We start from the raw sequence: 21,170 nt of genomic DNA, 5'->3' as shown, positions 1-21,170 counted from the left end.
GATATTTATATCTACATATTATTGTGCATCTATTTTATGTTCAGTTCCAGCAATTTTTTAAAAATAAGCATTCATTCAACAAATATATATTGAGTCACTACTAATGTCTCTGGCATTGTTCTGGGGCTTAAGAAACACCAGTGAATGAAACCAATGAAGTTTTTCCCTGCTTACCTGCCAGCTAAAGGGCAGTGGTAGTGGTACAAATGACAAACAATAAACATAATTGTAAGCAAGCCATATAACATGTTAGAATATAATAAGTGCTGTAACAAAAGAAAAGAAAATGTTGAGCCAGGTAAATGAGAATGGTAGGGTGAGATGGGCGGTTTTACCAAGAAAGTATCTGGGAGATGAGTAACCAGGGTAAAAAGTTAGAGCCAAGCAAAGGCTCTAGGGCAGGAAGAAGTCTTGCAGTATAAAGAACAGCTAGGAGGCTTGTGTGGTTGAGGTAAAGTGGGCAAAGAGGGGAAAGACTAGAACATGTGCTCAGGGAGGTGCTGGATGGAGGGGGAGAAGAAAGAGGAGGGGGAGAAGGGGGGCTACAGATTATGAGAGATTTTGAGCAAAAGAATGATACATAAATTTCCCATTGCTGCTGCAACAAATTACCACAAACAGTGGTTCTCAAATATTTGCATTTATTATCTTATAATTCTGGAGGTCAGACGTTCAAAATCAGTCTCTCTGGAGGCTGGAGGGGAGAATCTGTTTTCTCACCTTTTCCACCTTCTCGAGTCAGTCCTCATGCCTTGGCTAAATGTTCCTTCCTCCAACTTTAAAGCCAGCTAAGTGGTATCTTCAAGCCTCTCTCTGCTTTCATCAGGAAGCTGTCTTCTCTCTCTGCATCTGTCTACTGCTTGCCTACTATAAGAGCCCTTGTGGGTCTTTAGATACACTCCCCATCTGCAATATCCCTTTACCATATAAGCAACATATTCACAGTTTCCAGGGATGAGGATGTGGATAACTGGGAGAGAGGGACATGTTTCAACCTACTGCAAATAACATAACTGAATTTTTGTTTTGTTTTGTTTTTTTGAGATGGGGTCTTGCTATGTTGCCCAGGTTGGTCTTGAATTCCTTGGCTCAAGTAATCTTCCCACCTTCACCTCCTAAGTAGCTGGGATTACAGGCATGAGCCACCATGCCCAACTGAATGTTTTTCTCAAAGGGATTTTGCAAGGGCGGAAGTAAGAAAAGCAATTAGGGAGCTGTTTCAATCATCCAAGTGAGCTTCTGGTGGCTCCCATCAGACCCATAGCAGTGGGGGTAATAAGAGGTGGTAGGACACTGGATAGATTTCTGATATAGTGTCAACATTATCTCATAATGGGAAGGGTATGCATTTGAGAGAAAGAGAAAAGAATAAATCCAGAGTTTTTCACTTGAGCAACCAGAAAGCTCAAATTTCCATCAACTTAGATGGGGACAAACAGGGAGGACACATTCTTAGGGGGAAGATTGGGAGTTCTACTTTTTACAGTGAGGGAGATGGCAAAAAATGACTACAATTTTTCTTCTCATCCCTCTATGCAGGCCTCTTTGCAATGTTGTTTTACTGCTCATGCCATGAGGAGATAACTGCTGTTTCTCCATCTCTTGAATCTGGAAGAGTCTTGTGACTTGCTTTGATCAAGAGAATCTGGCAGAGGTGACACTAGGTGACTTTCAAGCCTAAGCCTCAATAGCCTCTACTCTCACCACCTTGGAAAGCTTCCCTGAGACTCCATCCTGGTTAGAGGATGAGAGACCAAGTGGAGCAGAGATGAGTCATCCCAGTGAGACCCTCCAGATCAGCAACAGCCAGCAGCAACCACTAGATATGGGAATGAACCATCCTAGACCCCCCAGCCCCAGGTGAGTTTCCAGTGAAATCATAGTGTTCATCTACCTTTGCAATTTCTTTTTTCCTCATCCAATATTATGTTTTTAAAATAGGTCTGTAAATAATGAAATCCACTTCAGTAATTTTTAACTACCCTGTAGAATCCCATTATGTTGCGTATTCATTCTCTACAAAAGGGATGATCATCCTTGCGTAGGTGCACATTTGAGTTTCTTTAGACGTCAAAGAAATGGAAGTGCTGAGTTAGAGGGTGCACTGATTATTCAAGTTTATTAGGAAGTGCTGAGTCAGAGGGTACGCTCATTATTCAGCCTTATTAGGTGTTGCTTTATTAAGAAATTCTGATGCTCACAGACTTTCTTTTCCAAAGTGGTTCTTTCAGTTTACCCACCCACCAGCAAAGGATGAAAGTTCATTTTTCCATACGTCTTTCCTAACACTTTGTGTTATTAGACTTTCATTTTCCCAATCTTAAAGGAATAAAATAGATCTCACTGTTATTCTGATTTTCTCATTCCAGATTGCTGTGAGGTTGAGAATAATTTTATAAATGTATTAGCCATTAGGGATTCCTCTTCATATCATGCCTCTTCACGTCATTTGTCTATTTTTCTATTAGATTTTTGGCTTGGCCTTATCTATTTTTAGTAGTTCTTTTTGGATCCTAGTGATATGGATTACAAATTTCTTCTCCTAATCTGTGGATTTTCTTTCTTTGCACTTCACCAATGGGGTCTTTTGTTAAATAAATGTAAATGTTAATGTAGCTGAATTTATTAATTTTGTCATTATAGTCAAATATTTTTTGTTTTTTTCATGCACAAAATTTACTAAAAGCATTTTGTTTTTTGCTTATAGCTGAATCTTTTTTGTTTTTACCTATCCGAAGTTAAAAGATGTTCTCTATTTTCTCCTACATGGTACAGAGTTTGCTTTTCAAATTTAAATATTTAATCCATTTAGAGTTTCCTTTTGTGTGGGATATAATGATTTGAGTTTATAGATGCACTTAACAACCAATGTTTCAACATTCTTATTGACTAATTAATCCTTTTCCATTAATTTTGATGCCTCATGTGTCATATTTCAAGTATCCATCTACTCTTAAGTCTGTGTCTAGGTCATTTGTCCTAGAAACCATGTGTCAATATCAAAACTGTTCCAATAACCATAGCTTTGCAGCAAGACTTGAAATTTGATAGAGCAAGTTCCCCTCCACTTCCTGCCTCTTATTTTTGGTCTTTTATTCTTCAATAGGATTTTATAATTAGCTTGTCAAGTTTGGAGCCTGTACTAGTTTCCTAGGATGGCTGCAATAAAGCATCACAAACTGGGTGGCTTAAAAACTACAGAAATTTGGCTAGACAAACCAGTTGAGGAGGAGGAGGCGCTTGAGGCAGGGCTGGCCCGGCATGCACTCTGCACCTCAAGGACGTTATTGCATGTGGAAAGGCTGCTTTTGGAAGGCTATTGCCCAGAAGAAAAGATGTTTGGTTTTCATAAGCCAAAGATATACCAAAGTACAGAGGGCTGCGGTATTTGCAGAGCTAAGTCCTCCAGTTCTCAGTTCTCGATTCACTGACAGTAAACACTGTGAAAAGGACTTCCAGACCTGCTTTGGGTTGTATGAGATTTGATCAGGAGACATCTGCAATGCCAATATCCTGCTTGTAAAAAGATGGAAGAAGTTGCCAGCAGAATAAAAAAAAAAAAAAAAAAAAAAACTGGAATCATGTGGTAGATACAAGGGCTGGACCCAGTCTAAAGAGTACACTGAAAGCAAAGAAAGTGAAAACTCTATCTGGGAATAGGATAAAAAGCATCCAGATCAGTAAAACGCAGAAGGAATCTGAACGTCAGAATTCTGATGTTCACAGTACCACCTCAAATACCTCCCCAGCTCAATCTCCTTGTTACAGGAACCAGTCACATGATGGCTCAGATACAGAGATGGCTTCTGCTTCTAACAGAACTCTAGTTTGTTTTTTTTTTCCTTTTTAGATAGAGTTCACATACTGGAAAAGACAGAAGATATGTTGTGGGGTCATCTATAAAGTCTGATTTGGGGAAGTCCTCATCGACACACATCTCTTCGAGCCTTGCTGCAGTCATGAGAAAGCAGCTGGGCCAGGTGCGGTCGCTCATGCCTGTCATCCCACCACTTTGGGAGGCCAAAGCAGGCAGATCACCTTAGGTCAGGAGTTCGAGACCAGCCTGACCAATATGGTGAAACCCGTCTCTACCAAAAACACAAAAATTAGCTGGATGTGGTGGTGGATGCCTGTAATCCCAGCTACTTGGGAGGCTGAGGCAGGAGAATCACTTGAACCCAGGAGGCGGAGGCTGCAGTGAGCTGAGATCCAGCCACTGCACTGCAGCCTGGGTGATAGAGTAAGATGAAAGAAAAGAAAAGAAAAGGAAAGAAAGAAAGAGAGAAAGAGAGAAAGAAAGAAAGAGAGAGAAAGAAAGAGAGAAAGAGAGAGAAAGAAAGAGAGAGAGAAAGAGAGAAAGAGACAGAGAGAGAAAGAAGGAAGGAAGGAAGGAAGGAAGGAAGGAAGGAAGGAAGGAAGGAAGAGAGCAAGCAAGCAAGCAGTTGCCAAGAAGCCAAAGGAGCAGGGGCCAGAACCTCTGCCTATCACCACTCAGGAGTGGAAACTGAGGTTTTCATGCAGAAGGGGAACCAAAAAAAATCTAAATTTTGAAAAGACCACAAGGCAACAAATTGACCCTCCTATTTTTTAATATGCCTGCTATTCTGCCAAAAGACAACTTCTAGAATAGTTTTGAATGGGTTGATTTTCCCCTAGTCCCACAAACTTTGAAGCCAGTGTCTAGCTTAAAAAAAAAAAAAAGCAGCACATAATGTTTAAGATGCTGAGTATTTCATAGGAAAGCTGTATGCTGTTGTAAAGTACTCCTGAAGTCTTTTTTTTTTTAATCCCCTTCTAATGAATGAAACTAGGGGAGTTTCAGAGGAAATGTAGTTTTTAGTCTTTCTGTATTGACAAGCAGTGGTTGGGGCTTTTTTTTTTTTTTCAGAGTCTTGCTCTGTCACCAGGCTGGAGTACAGTGGCACAATCTCAGCTCACTCCAACCTCCACCTCCCAGGTTCAAGCGATTCTCCTGCCTCAGCCTCACGAGTAGCTGAGACTACAGGTGTGCACCACCACACCCAGATAAGTTTTGTATTTTTTTTTTTTTTTTTTTAGTAGAGACAGTGTTTCGCCATGTTGGCCAGGATGACCTTGATCTCTTGACCTTGTGATCCAGTTTGGAGCATTTTTTAAGATGCCTGGCTACAATTGTTTTCCCTCATGATAGTAAATTTGTCATAACTCAGTCACATGGACTTGCCCCTAGAGGTAGTTGTTAGTAACTTTAAAATATTAAGATCTTGCCAAGGTTCTGACGATTCAAACCTTTACTACTGATTATAAAGCAGGACAGACTGAGTTTCTGTTGCAAATACCTTGGAGGAGACAGTAATTTCTCAGTAAACAGAGAGGTAACTTGACTGTCTATGTTGCATCTTGTGCTACTTCCTTCATGGGTTCAAGTGAGAGGCTTTTCATGAGCATTTTAGGATTGAAGAGCTCTAAGTTCAGGATATCTCAATGTTCAGAAAGCCTGACTAAACAAAGCCAAGCCAAAACCAACCCACTTAACACGAACACAAACCTGTTTGCTTTTAATACAGAGTGAAAGAAAATTAAAACCTAATAGGCTAAAACAAGTCAAACAACCACTCTACACAGATAAAAACCTTCGCAAAGGTCAACTGAAGTAATCCAGAGCTGAAACTGAATTGTGCAGATTTTCAACGAAGTCATCATCATGTAACACAAACAAAAGTCAATTATTTACACACTCAGCAAGCCCTCCAGGAACTGTGCCCCAAGAAGCATTAACCTTTGTTTTGTGCCATCCTGAAGACTTGCACGTTTTATTTTTCAGATAGCTTAACATTTTTAATAGAGTGTGTTCTCTACCATGTGGTCACGCTTTCGTACTATTCCTGCAGGGTCTCGCCTGTCTTAAAGACTTGCCATTTCCCCAAGAGGCAGTCTGATTCTGCTTTAAAAGTTTCACATACATTAAGATCTTCATCAAATATCAATATGAAGGAGGTAGCAAAGGGAGAGACTCCATGCTTGTTTTTTAGACTGCATTTTAAAAATCAGATAGTATAACAACAAGGAGTAAGCCACCCTTGATGGGCACCCTACAGTTTTATAGTTAGTTTTTGTTTGTTTGTTTTTGTTTTTTGTTTTTTGAGATGAAGTCATGATCATGCACTTTGTATTGATATATTAGAAATCTACAGTCCTATTTTGTACTTTTTATTCTGTTGGCTACTTATCATCAAAACTTTTACTAGGGCATTGACTAAAGCCAGTCTTATTAGAAAATTTAAAAAAAATACAGAAACGTGTTCTTTCACATTTCTAAAAGCCAGAAGTCCAAAAAGGTATATCGGCAGGTTTGGTTCCTTCTGGGTGCCTGGAGCAGGGACTCTGTTCCATGCTTCTCCCTGCGCTTCTGGTGGCTTCTAGCAATGGATGGTATTCTTGGGCTTGTAGCTCTATCATTCCAATCTCTGCGTCCATCATCACACATCCAGCATCACCCAGTCTTCTTCCCTGTGTATCTCTGTGTCTTCATGTGGCCTTCCTATGAATATTAGGGTGGAATCCAATATGACCTCATCTTAACTTGATTACATCTGTGAAGACTCTATGTCCAAATAAAGTCACATTCACAGATCCTGGGAGCTAGGACTTTACCTTATCTTTCAGGAATATACCATACAACCCTCAACGGAATCTTTGATTGCAATTACATTGCATTTGGGCGCAAATCAAAACCACAATGCTATACCACCTTACTCCTGCAAGAATGCCATAATAAAAAAAAAATTAGGTGCTGGCATGGATATGGTGAATAGGGAACACTTCTACACTGCTGGTGCGAATGTAAACTAGTACAACCACTATGGAAAATAGTGTGGAGATTCCTTAAAGAATTAAAGGTAAAACTGCCATTTGATCCAGCAATTGCACTCCAGGGTATCTACCCAGAGGACAAGAAGTCATTACACAAAAATGTTTTGCTGCACACCCATGTTTACAGCAGCACAATTCGCAATTGTAAAAATGTGGAACAAACCCAAATGCCCATCAATCAACGAGTGGATAAAGAAACTATGGTATATATATGATGGAATTCTACTCAGCCATAAAAAGGAATGTGTTAATGGCATTCACAGCAACCTGGATGGGACTGGAGACTATTATTCTAAGTGAGGTAACTCAAGAAAGGCAAATCAAACATTGTATGTTCTCACTAATAAGTGGGAGCTAAGCTACAAGGATGCAAAGGCATAAGAATGACACAATGGACTTTGGGGACTCGGTGGAGAAAGGGTGGGAAGTGGATGAGGGATAAAAGACTACAAATTGGGTTCAGGATATACTGCTCAGGTGATGGGTGTACCATAATCTCATAAATCACCAATAAAAACTTATGTAACCAAATACCACCTGTTCTCCAATAACCTATGGAAATAAAAACATAAAATAACTTAGAAAAGAAATTACATTGCATTTTGGGATTTGTTTAGGGGAGAATTGTCATTTTCACTTAATTTACTTGCATTTTACTTATTTCCTTACATAACATTTTATCCTCTTCTCCATAAGATTTTAAAACATCTTTTGTTAAACTTATTCCCAGGTACCTTATGGTTTTTTTGTTATGCTTCTAAATGGTATATTTTTTCAAGTTACATTTTTCTACTTCTGTGTTGCTGGTGCACAGAATGCTGTGTATTTGGGGACAATTGATAAAATATTCAGTAATTATTATTCTTTCACATAGTTTGTAGGAGTCGCTTGAATGTTTTGGATATAGTCTGCATTGACAATTTTATTTTTTCCTTTCCAGCCTATATTCCCTTTATTTATACTCTTTATCTCATTAAGTTGGTAGGACCTTCAGTAAAATGATTAATAAAAGTAGCAGCTGGGAATATCCTTGACTTGTTTCCAATTATACAGAAATAATTTTACTGTTTGGCCATTCATTATGATGTTTGCTTTGACATTTTGTTTAAAATATTTTATCAAATTACCTTTCACTCATAATTGGCAAAAAAAAAAAAAAAACTATTTTGATTTTGTGTTTGCTTTCATCATGTATGATGTCAAGTTTTACCAAAGGTTTTATCAGACTCTATAAAAATAATTATATGTTCTTTTGTCTTGTTCAATATGCTACTATGGTCAATTTCATGGGCGAATCTTTTAATGTTAATCAGTTCCAACACTTCTGTGATAAACCATATTTAGTTGTGCTTTTTGCTCCTTTTATCTTATTTATTATATCTTTGATTACAAAATTATGATCACATTTTTAAATACTGCACTCCATATCAAGGAAAATAGAAACAGTCACATATAAATATTTTTATATCTGTGTCTCTCTCTCCTCAGTCAGGGAGCAGAAATACAACTGTATTTTTATCTACATAATTATCTGCTATCAGATTCCACAAGTGAAGCCCTGAGGTGTCCTGTCAAGGTGTTAGTGGATAGTAGAACTTTCCCCACATGTATGCAGGACACAGGCACAGGCGGTGTCCTCTAAGAGCTGCATCATCAGCTCACCTGATACCAGTCACAGCTGGAGCCATGTAGGATCTCCAAACACCACTTTCTTCCTGTATGTCAGTGTTTGGGGTTGTTAATGTCTGAAAGGCCAAGAGTGACTGGAAATTCTATCAAGAAATAACAGGAGCTCTCTGAAGATCAGAGAAGGGCTGCGGATTCTAAGGACTGGGACCTTCAGGAGGGCATTGGTCCTCCTTGCTTCTGCTCTGTTACTCTAAAAGACATGTGTATTTCCGAAGCTCCCTTGGGGAACAGGATCTTCTTGATGATTCATTCATCTCAGAAGTGGTTGCACTTCTGAGAGGTCACGTCAAGATACATAACCACTAGTAGTGCCTGAACATGGCCCTTAGGAGCCAGAAAAAGGGCTGCCCCATGCAAGAGTTGTGGTGAGGGATTCCCCTGGGTGTCAGAAGTCCAAACCTCTCTCTCTGGTTCTTGGTCCACCCTAATTACATTGGACACCACACCTGTGATTATAAAGTAACTGTGGCTGCAATATTTTTAAATTACATATAAGCTGCCATAATTCACATATGTACAAGTTCTCATGTACTTGTTAAAAGTTTCAGTTACCCATAATCCTGCCTTAGATTAACTTCACAGAATATGACGCCACCAATGTAAACAGAATATTTGTTAAAGGGGAGGTGGTCAGTGTAGGGTAGGGAGATAGCAGCACCCTAGAAGAACACGACAGAAGACTTGGACTCAAGTATCAGCTCTGATTCCAACTCCAGACTCGTCATTTAACCTCTGGGACTTCATCCGCCAACATGAAAACCATACTTGATGATTCTGCGAGCTTTTATGTGCTGGAATTTCTTTTAATAAATCAGTTTTATAATCACATCTCCTGTATTACCTTGTGTTTCTTTCTTTCGTGAGGGTCTTGCTTTCATCACAGCTTGAAACACATGGGGGGTAGAGATCCCATACGCTTCTCCTTTTATATACTCCTTGTGGTCTAACGAGAGCTTACAGTGTGACAGGAGCCGAGTAAGGGCTTTGCCAAGCGAACGTGTGAATGAATGACTTTGAATCTCCCTGTGACGGTGAATTTCATGTATGAACTCAACTGGGCCATGGCGTGTCCAGATAACTGGTAAAACATTATTCCTGGGTGTGTCCCTGAGGGTATTTATGGAACAGGTTAGCATTTGAATCAATAGAATGAGTTAAGAAGATCCACCCTCACCAAAGTGTCGAGGACTGAACAAAAAGGCAGAGGCAGAGCGAATTTGCTGTCTTTTTGAGCTGGGACATCCATCTTCTCCTACTTCCAACATCAGCACTGCTGGTTACTTGGGCCTTACAACTCAGAATGGAATTGGCCCCATTGGCTCCCCTGGTTCTGAAGCCTTTGAGCTTGAATTGGAACAATGCCACTGGTTTTCCTGGGTTGCCAGCTTGTAGACAGATGGCATATCAAGAGACTTCTCAACCTCCACAATTGCTTGAGCCAATCCTTCATAATAAATTTTAATAGATAGATAGATAGACAGACAGACAGACAGACAGACAGACGACAGACAGACAGACAGACAGACAGACAGACAGATAGATAGATAGATAGATAGATAGATAGATAGATAGATAGAAAAATAGATTTTTTTCTTTTTTTTGAGGCAGAGTCTCACTCTGTCACCCAGGCTGGAGTGTAGTGGCACAATCTTGGCTCACTGCAACCTCCGCCTCCTGGGTTCAAGCAATTCTCCTGCCTTAGCCTCCCGAGTAGCTGAGACTACAAGTGCATGCCACCATGCCCAGCTAATTTTTGTATTTTTAGTAGAGATGGGGTTTCGTCATGTTGACCAGGCTGGTCTTGAACTCCTGACCTCAAGTGGTCCACCCACCTTGGCCTCCCCAAGTGCTGGTATTACAGGTGTGAGCCACTGTACCAGGCCAATATCTACATGTCTATGAAGATCCTGTTGGTTCTGTTTCTCTGGAGAACTCTGATTAATACACTGCCTAAACTCTAGCTCATAGTAGCCAGACAAAAGTGAAATACTTTCTCCATACTCTCTACAGTCTGGGTAATACTGTATATAAGCTGGGCTTTAAGAAAACCACATGAACCAAAAATCTTACAAATGTTGACAGCTGTCAATTATTCTTTGTCTTATAAATGGTGTCTGTATCAGTCAGGGGCCCTGCAGGAAGCCCTCTCAAAATGGGTATAGTCAGAGTTTAGTCAAGGAGCTATTTACAAAGGTTTGGACAACCTGGCAGATAGGGGGCCAGGGAAAGTAATAACTCAAACTTGTGTTCCTATGGCTCCCACACTTCAAACCCTCAAGATGCACTGCTATGCTGGAAAGAGTTCTCTCAGTCATAACCCTCCTCCCTCCCAAATCCCTGCTGAAAGGTCAGAAAATACATTTTTGAAAGACCAAAACAATGACGGTGCTGGAAAATTTTTAAATGATATTGCATGGTCAGAGAAAGCAAAGCAGGAAAGTCACAAAACAAAATACCAGAAGCAAATGCAACCCCTTCCTAGAGAGTACTGGAGAAGCTTCATGCTTGGGGAAAATAGGAAGAGAAATTGTGAGCCATTGGGGGTGATTATCAGGGCATGTAATGAAAGAGAATTAACTATTTTCTTGATTTCAATTGATTCAGGAAGTTCTGAAATTTGGCTCACAGGTTCCTTGTGCTATATTTCCCTGTGTTTCCATCAGTGACATGTATTTTTCTTGCAATACCTCTATGCCTCTTTCATTGGAATCTAGTCCTGAAGCTCTTCCTGGAATAACTGTGCCAGTTAAGCTCTTCCCATCCCCAGCGCCTCTTCCATCCCTCTGAGCATCCTCTATGTCTAAGAGGTAACTGCACTTTAAAAGCAGTGGGAGGGAGAGACTAACGAAGCATCAGACTAGCATTGAAAGGGGCTCTCGTCTATACCACCTGCTGCAGCAGATATGGAGGAAAAAAGAAAGGAGGATCTCCTTCAAAGAAAGAAATACACAAACGTCCAATACACCAGAGAGCAGCCTTCCTCGTTGTGCCTGCATCTCATTTACACTGTAAAGTACATCCTGATTGATAACATGTACCACCCTCAGCAAGAAGCCAGAGAGAAAACAGATGTATGTAACTAAAGAAGCAACCCATGCCAACTATTTATACAAACCAAACAAACGATGACATGCTGTACACACCATTGCTTTCTCGTCCTATGTTTCAACCTAGTTGGAAACTTTCCTGTATAAGTACATAGAAAAGCTTTCTTATTTTGGGGTGGTTTTTATTTTTTACTTTTTTGTTTACATCCGAATGTGATTTCATTGTATTGATGTATCATAATTTATGTAAACATACTCTTATTGGTAGATAATTTAGGTTGTGTTATCAAACTTTCTGATCCTTGCTAACCTTATAGGTGATAAGTGGTAACCTAGGATAGCTTTATTTTGCATTTATCTCATGACAAGTGAAATTGAACATCTACTCATGTGTTCAAGAACCATTTGTATTTTTCTTTCTGTGTGCAGTCCAGTCTGTTAATATTTTTTTTCCTATTTGGTTTTGGTCTTTATTTTGAGAGAAATCATTTTTTATTTACATCAGTTGATTTATACACATTTGAATCTTATTCAAATGGCTGACTTGTTTCCAATATGAAAACTAAATTAAAAATAACTTGATCACTTTGAGTCAAACACAATTGTTCATATGCCATACTCCAGTGACATGGCCTTTTATTATTGGTAGAAATTAAACTTCTAAACTTAGGGGCCAAATAGCAATAAAATTAAAACTCCTTAAAGCCCCAGATCCATTATTTCTGAACTAAAATACAATGTAACTAACTTTTACAAACATATCCTTAGTTAAATAGATTATAAATTAGTCCATTGTTTCAAAATGCAGGGTTTCTTTTAACCCCATAAATTTAGCTTAACAGAAAATACATCGTTGAAGCCACCAAATTTCAGAGGGTCTTACAACTTTATAACTGGAAGGGACTTTTCAAGTTTTTAATTCTCTTTCATCATTGTATAGATATAACAGAAAATTCAAGCAAGTAGCCAGAGTTAATAGAACTTAATCTCCAGATTCAGCACAGTGATCTTCCTAAGCCACTTTGTTGCTCCTTTCAATCTGCTACTTAAAGAAATCAGAATTTTCTGTCCTTGGCAGAAAGTTTCTTTTCAAGAGATATGTCAATAGCCAGCACCAAACCCTTCGAAGAAAGCCCAGGACAGCTGATCTCAAAGTTTTGCTGTGGGTGCTTCTCCTAACTGGGTCTATTGTTCTCCCAACCTTGACCTTAAGCTCCTATAAAGGAAAGAATTTGGCAACACTGGGGAGACAAACACATATTTTTAAATTTCTCCCCAGTGACAGACAGGACAGAACAAGGCAGCCCAGGCAGGGGTGTGGCTAAGAAAACCTTTCAGAGCTGGACACTTGGCTGAATGCTGCCATCCAAGGTAAACACCAAGCTTAGTGAAAGCTCAAGCAATTGGCTATCTGCCTTTATGTCTGATCCCCTGTAAAGGAGGTACCCCTCCTTTATTTGATGAAAAACAAAAGATTTGAGAAAAACCACATAATAACCACGTACTGAGACTAGGTACAGGAGCTTCGTTGTTTAGATCCTGAATTAATAAATGATGTGAGATATAAAACCCCAGAGGCAAGGACTCCAGGAGAAGCAGTGGAGGGGAACAGCCAGGTAGCCCCTACAGAGAGCTCTAGGCTGAATAGGGATGTGTTAGAGGGTGAGGAACCAAGGGCCAAGCTCTCTTCTTGAAGTAGAGAAGCAGTAAGTTCATTCCTACATGTCATTCTGGCAGTCTCTGAAAAACAAAGCAAAACAGGTATTTCTAAAAGAATAAGAGTTAGAAAAAAATGCCTTGATAGGCTTGGCTGAGTTGTGCTGTGAAAGAAGGAGAGTAGCAGGACATCTCAGATGGACCAGAAGCAAGGCTGTCTTCACAGTGGTCCAGGAGACATCCGTCTACGTGGTCAGGACCACCATGCCCAGATGGGCAACTTCTGCACTGCTCAAAGGCGCTGTCCTAAGAATGCAGGGGCTGAAGGACATCCTGCACATCACTACTGAAGCTGCACAGGGAAAGAATTCCTTTTACAAAGGCACCCACAGGGCTGCATCTGCCCAGAGGGAGAAACTTTTTTCTAATTCAGGCAAAGGTGTTATGTAGCTTACCGGCAGCTCGGGACCTTAGTATAAACGTAGACCCCCAAGGTCTACCCCAGAACTGCTGAATCAGAACCTTCCCATTAGCAATATCCCAGGTGCCTTGTATGCTCATTACAGTTTGAGAAACACTGGCCTAAAACGCAGGGGAATACATTTCCTTGCAGAAGGGGAAACTGATACAGAAGACAGCACTTTGCTTAGAGAAGAGGTATGGGTTGCACTCAGGCCTCCTGAGTTCCAGCCTTCAACCTTTACTCCAGACTAATAACCTTTCATTACCCTTGGTCTATTTGATCATAGTACTACATGGACACATGGCCTGAATCCCTCACTGCTTTTAGAGTCCTGAGGCTCCTGGAACCCTCAAGACTTGTGACATATTTTTTTAAGATCCCCTAGTTCATGTGTGAATAAGGATCGTTGGATTATAGATGAACTAGGGCAGTGGGGGTACTCCTGCCCCTGCTCAGAGCTCCAGCCCTTAGATTCTGGCTAAACTGCAGGTCTAGGAGTGTTAGAAAAGACTAGTGTGTGTATGTGTGTGCGCATGTGGGCAAGTGTGTGTGTATGTCACAGAGAGCACATATGCATGAGGGGAGGGTGGGTATGTAGAGCAGATAGAAATGGCTTGCATGCAAACCTCGCTCTACTGCTTGGCTTTTCATTTAGGGTTTTAGCGTTCTTCTAAGAGCCCAAACCACCAGCTTAGCTTGTCATACAGTCTTGAAGAATCTGCCCCCAAATTTTCATTCCTCATTTATGCAAACAGATTGTATGTCTAAACTTGGAGTCTCTTTCAACCTAGGTTGTTCCACTAATGTTGATATGATCTCCTCACTCTCCCCCTTCTCTTCTCTTCTCTCGGTTTAATTGTAAAACCACCTTCCTAGTGCCTGGTAGGTGGTGCTCAGCCATTAGGAATAAAAAGAAAGTCTGGAAGCAAAAGTATCAAGGAAAGAATTCACAGTATAAAAGCCTGATTACAACACATCCATTTAGAGTAGCAAGCATCACCTCACATTGTAACTTGCAGCTTGCCATGGTCAAAGAAAAACTGCTAAGCTTAGTACTATCTATGTCTTTTATTCGGTGTGCTGGCGGTCTCTCTCTCTCTCTCTCTCTCTCTCTCTCTCTCTCTGTCTCCTTCCCTCTTTCTCTCCCTCCCTATCTCATTCTCCATCTCCATCACTCTCCTCAACCTCTTTATCTTCTCCAAGCTAATTATGATTTTCCAAGCTCTCTTTCATGAATCCCAGTAAAGAGAGAAAGAAGTGAAAAGAAGTGTTCACAGCAAGCTTTCACAGTGTAAGAGCCTCTTCTCAAATGGGGTCTCCTTCCTCTGCCACCTACCTGCTCAGAGCAGGCTGCCTCCTACCCCTGCACATGGCTCCCTGTGGCCAGGGACCCTCCAGGCTTGTGCACAAAGAGGCTGCACAGTCATTCCAGCTGACACAGCCCTAGTCAGCTGACCCCCTAGTCGGAAGCCACTAACGTCTACCCCCGCTCACACTCACCCTTTCTCCTCTCCTCCCCACTTCTAGCCGTTTTTTTCAGGTAGGCGGAAGGATACTGAAGGAGTTTCCACTGGATACTTTTTATTAAAAAAAAAAGCGGGGGTGCAGGAGAAACAGGCACCTTCTTAGATACAGGAATAGATCATGGGGTCATAATTTTAAGAAAAGTCAAGGCTTTTCATTGTTATGCTGGAGGAAAAAAGCAAGGCCTGATGGAGGGAGCAGGAATTCTGTGTGGTTTTGTAACTTTCTTCCAGCCCACTTGCACTCACAGAAAAGACAGACTTCAGCTTCATCCCGTCTCCCTCCCACCTCTCACTCCTGCAGGCACTTTGCCTTGACAGTAAGGAGTTTTCATTTGTTTTGTTTTCTCAGAAGGACTCTTGGTTCATTACAAATCAAACTATAGCAAATGAGAGTAAGAAGGAGACGTTTTAAAATAAAAGGTGCTGAGCTGAATCCAAGCCACCTGTCTCAGTATTTTGGCGTGTCACATCACCTCTCTGCATCTTAATTCCCTTTGACGGAAAATTAAGACAATGTCATCAATCCAATCTACCCCACAGGGAGGTTGAAAGAAGCATTCCAGATAGTGTATGTGAAAGATTTTTTTTAAGTATAAAGTTGCTCTAAGAGTAGAAGTTTCTATTGATATCAAATCAGTGTTTTCAGTGCTTTGTGAGAAATAAGTCTCAGTAAGAATTCTTTACCAAAGAATTAGGTAATTTACAATTAGGGAGGCAAGACATAGCACAGATGACACAGTACAGAACAGATGACAGTATCAGGTGCCCTATGGTAAGAGTCAGGGCGGTGGTGCAGGCACAGGTTGGTGGCTAGCGACCTACCAACCACACAGACGCAGAGTGAAGAGTGATGCTGAAGGGACGGGAGCTGTTCAGGTTGCATATGACTCCCTCCAAAAATATGTTAGGAACTCAACCCCCAGTACCTCAAAATGCAACCTTATTTGGAAAATAGGTCCCTGCAGATCTAATTAGCTAAGATAAAACCCTACTGGATTTGAGTGGGTGTTTAATCTAATATGACTACTGTCCTTACCAGAAGGAGAAAGAGAGAGACAGGGAAGAGAATGGCAGGTGAAGACATACATGCAGAGAATCACATAGGACAAAGGGAGGAGAGAGGCTCACATGGGAGAAAGGCGACAGGTGGCCACCAAATCACCAGAAGCTAGGAAGAGGCCGCAGGGATTCTCCAGTACAGGGGGGTTTTTTTTGTTTGCTTTTTGTTTTTTGAAGATGGAGTCTCACTCCGTCACCCAGGCTGGAGTGAAGTGGCGTGATCTCAGCTCGCTGCAACCTCTACCTCCCAGGTTCAAACGATTCTCCCACCTTAGCCTCCTGAGTAGCTGGGACTACAGGCACACACCATTACACTCAGCTAATTTTTGTATTTTTCAGTAGAGACAGGGTTTCATCATGTTGGCCAGGCTGGTCTCAAACTCCTGACCTCAAGTGATCAGCCCACCTCAGCCTCCCTAAATGCTGGGATTATAGGTGTGATCCACCACACCCAGACTCTCATACTGGTTTTAGGAGTGTTGATGGCCCTGCGGACACCTTGATTTCAGACTATTGGCCTCCAGATTTGTAATAGAATATATTTCTGTTGTTTTTAGCCACCCAATTCATAATACTTTGTTACAGCAACCGTGAAAAACTAATACAAGAGTTGTGCAGGGTCTTGTAAACTATGCCATATTCCCAAAGGCACAGCTGAGGAGAGCCAATTATTCATTCCTATTATATCACAGTGAGAGGTGAGCTTCACCTGTGAAGTTAATCATTTCTCAATATGCTAGAAGATATTTGAATAACATCTGTGTTCCCTCTAAGATCAGCAATTTCTACTTTACTATATAGTAACCCATATTATCATAGCTGTGTTGCTTAATATATTTGGTTTGGCTGCACATACTCTTTTGCAGTTACTTCTCCTTGCCTATTATCTGTTTATTGCCCATGAAGAATCATGCTGACCCTGTTCTCTCTCTTTTTTTTTTTTAATCAATGTTTGGCTTTCATGTTTATTGATATTCAGATCTTAGTGGTTCGTGCCCAAATGTCCTAATAATTTCTGACAAGGAGTTCTAAAGAGAGCAGTCTGAAATGACCTCAGAAGCAACTCCTTAAGCACTGCGAGCCCTGTTTGACACTCTGTAGCTTCTGCTTCAAGGAAATCCTGTTCTCTGAAGAAGTTGTCATCGTCTATTGGACTAGTATCATACCTTGGGAAAGCTCTAAGAGCCATATTTACACATACAGCTGTCATAGATCCAAAGTAGCCATTAGACATGATTAGGTAAATAGAACAAATGTCCCTAAATACATATTTGCAGGATAATAGTCTCTTGGATGAGGTGTTTCTCTTTTAATAGACCCAGCTTTTAAAAATGAAATTCTGGCCGGGCGCGGTGGCTCAAGCCTGTAATCCCAGCACTTTGGGAGGCCGAGGCGGGTGGATCACGAGGTCAAGAGATCGAGACCATCCTGGTCAACATTGTGAAACCCCGTCTCTACTAATACAAAAAAATTAGCTGGGCACGGTGGCGCGTGCCTGTAATCCCAGCTACTCAGGAGGCTGAGGCAGGAGAATTGCCTGAACCCAGGAGGCGGAGGTTGCGGTGAGCCGAGATCGCGCCATTGCACTCCAGCCTGGGTAACAAGAGCGAAACTCCATCTCCAAAAAAAAAAAAAAAAAAAAAAAATGAAATTCTGGTTGGGTTACAAGCCCTCTGGGTAGCACTGCCCCATCTCTGTGTATTGCCAATTAACATATCATGGTTGTATCTGATAAAGTCTTAGCAATCTTTGGGCTCTCTATTAATGATGGGGAGTATGTAACATTTGTTCAATGCAGGGCTCAGGATACAAATCAGTATTCTAGTTTTAGAACAGAGGCTTCTACCTGGGTGTCCCCAAAGGTAGTAACTGATGTCTGTGTGTATTTTCATGGTTTCAGAAGGTATCAGAAAGTATTCACTTGCATTCAAATCACCACAAGGTCTAATTCAAGTGTCAATTGTGCATTACAAAGTTAAGAGTTTACAGTCTGGAGCCAGACTGTCTGAATTTCAATTCAACATCACAATTCACCAGCTGCGAAACCTCGTCCAGTTTACTCAACCCCCTGAACCTCGGTTTCCTCATCTGTAAAATTGGGGTGATAACAGTACCTGCTGCATAGGTTGTTTCTGAGGCTCACCTGATTTGGTGCAGGAAGGCAGGGTAGTGCCTGGCAGATAGTAAGTTCTCAAGAAATGCTTATTAAGACTTTTTTGCATTTAGCTAAATTATATTAATTCCAACCAGATATTTTATGCTAACCAGAAACTCTATTTTGCAATAGCATATGTCTCTAATTATTATTAATAATTAAATATTATTTACTTATAAGATATCTCTTAAAGCCTGATTTATGTGAGGGGGAAAAAATAGAAGGGGTCATTGGTGATGAAAATGCTGGAGATCATTTTTTCTTTTTATCTTTTTTTTTTTTTTTTTAAGATTCTCTTGCTTGTTTTTAAAGATTCTCATGTTGATGAGTAGTCCCAGCTACTCAGGAGGCTAAGGTGGAAGAATCGTTTGAACCTGGGAGGTAGAGGTTGCAGCAAGCTGAGATCACGCCACTTCACTCCAGCCTGGGTGACGGAGTGAGACTCCATCTTCAATTCTCATTCTCATGTATCTAAACTATGAAGGAATATCTAAAGAATCCAGTCCTGGAAGACACTGTCATCTTTCATTTTTCTTTTTCAGAAACAGGCTTTTGCTCTGTTGCTCAGGCTGGGGTGCAGTGACACCAACATAGCTCACTGCAACCTCAAACTCCTGGGCTCAAGTAATACTCCTTCCTCAGCCTGCCAAGTTGCTAGGACTACAGCTTTGTGCCACCATACCTGATTATTTCTTTCTTTCTTTTTTTCTGTAGAGACGAGTCTCGCTATGCTACCCAGGTTGGTCTCGAACTACTGAGGCTCAAGTAACTTCCCCACCTCAGCCTCCCAATGTACTGGGATTCCTGGTGTGAGCTGCTATGCCTGGCCTATAGTCTTAATAGTAAAAATCACTTAACAACTAGATGCAGCTTCTGATTCTGGCTCTCTCAATTTCCTATTAAAATATCCAAGGAGTTTCAGAAAAGTATGAAAATGAAAACTGCATGTTGATTGGTACTTTAATACCAAAATAGGGGAGGAAATTCCACAAGATAAAGAGGTTGGAGCAGAAGTGAAGGAAAAACCTACTCAGCATGATACAGAACTTAAAATGTCAAGCACCAAAATTGAAACTCACACAGGAAGAAGTAAATAGCAGAATGAATACTACAGACATTGTCGCCACCATTCAAGTCTCGGTTTAGGGGTCACCTCCTCTAAAAAGCGTTCCTGAAACCTCTCAAGCTGACCCAGGTGCCTCTTTGCCTCTTGTCTGAGTTCTCAGGGCAGCCTCTGCATTCTCCTGCCATATCACCTGCACATCACATTGATATTATCGGTTTCTACATCTAAGACTAAATCTAAATAGTATGGGCCATGTACTAGTCCTGTTTGCATCTCCAGAAACTGACAGAATGGCTGGTCCCCTGCAGGTGATCCATTGGACTATTCTGTTATGGTCTATACGACTGAATATGGTCTATTCATAACAGAATGGTCCAATAGACCATAAAAGACTTCAGAGAGTTCAATTGTTTATTGAATTATCCAGTGTTTTGCCAAAAGCCAGGTATATTCTCTGCTGTACTTTCCTGAACTATTACTTTTGTAGTCCATCAAAAGAAAGGAATTTGTTTATTCATTTATTCACCCAGTCTATCAGTATCTTCTGAGTCTCTACCATGTGACAGACATTACACATGTGTTCAGCCTGATATGCCTTTTTTTTTTTTTTTAATTTGAGATGGTGTTTCACCATATTGGCCAGGCTGGTCTCAAACTCCTGACCTCAGGTGATCCACCCACCTCGGCCTCCCAAAGTGCTGGGATTACAGGCATGAGCCACCATGCCTAGCCTTTTTTTTTTTTTTTTCTTTTTTTTTTTTTTTTTGACACAGAGTCGGGCTCTGTCACACAGGCTGGGGTGCAGTGGCACAATCTTGGCTCACTGCCGCCTCTGCCTTCCAGGTTGAAGCAATTCTCTGTCTCAGCCTCCCAAGTAGCTGGGATTACAGATACCTGCCACCACACCCAGCTAATTTTTTTTTTTTTTTTTTTTTTGTAGTTTTCGTAGAGACAGGGTTTGACCATGTTGACCAAGCTGGTCTTGAACTCCTGACCTCAAGTGATCTTCCCACCCTGGACTCCCAAAGTGCTGGGATTACAGGCATGAGCCACCACTCCTTTTTTAGGTTCTCAGGAATAATTCCTCTAATAATTTATTCAGAGCCTAATACTTTAGAGCCTTCCTAAGATCAATGTCAAGTTCATTGGTGTATAATGGGATCAATGTATCTTCTTCATTGTTTCAAAAATTAGAACCACAGCCATCTATGTCTAACCTTCTGACACCACTCTCATTGTCTATGGTCCTTCAAATATCGCCAGCAACAAGAGCTGGACACTCTGAACCACACGTTTTCTACCTGGCACACGATGCCATCCTTTAGGCTAGAAGACTTGCAGTCATTGAGAGAAGGTATCATATTTCCTCCTTGTCTTTAATTTTAATTTATCTGAAAGTTTATGTAGAAAGACCATTGTCCCTGACAAGGATAGAAGACAGAAGACACTGGACAGTCTTGCTTTCCTTGGTAACCTGTCTGTGGTAACCTATCGAAGTGAGGTTGTCAATACCAAAGTTTACATCTGTCCAAACTGAAGACTAAGTGCTACAGAAATTAGCTTTCTACCAAAAATAATTAGAACACTGGACCAAACACGTGAAACGACTGTTTCAGATACTAATCAACCGCTTTCAGATATTGGACAACCATTTTCA

At 40.9% G+C, this 21,170-nt stretch overlaps 1 pseudogene; it reads left to right on the top strand.

Moving 5' to 3' along the window:
- Window positions 1–3,335: 3,335 nt before the first annotated feature.
- On the top strand, window positions 3,336–11,345 carry LOC105705300 (SIN3-HDAC complex-associated factor-like; annotated as a pseudogene).
- The last annotated feature ends 9,825 nt before the right edge of the window (window positions 11,346–21,170 follow it).

This window comes from Aotus nancymaae, unplaced genomic scaffold (genome assembly GCF_030222135.1).
Source record: "Aotus nancymaae isolate 86718 unplaced genomic scaffold, 86718_ANA_hifiasm-v0.15.2.pri h1tg000079l, whole genome shotgun sequence".
NCBI lineage: Eukaryota > Metazoa > Chordata > Mammalia > Primates > Aotidae > Aotus > Aotus nancymaae.
The sequence above is the reverse complement of the archived record's forward strand: the minus strand, read 5'-3'. Positions and strand labels throughout refer to the sequence as shown.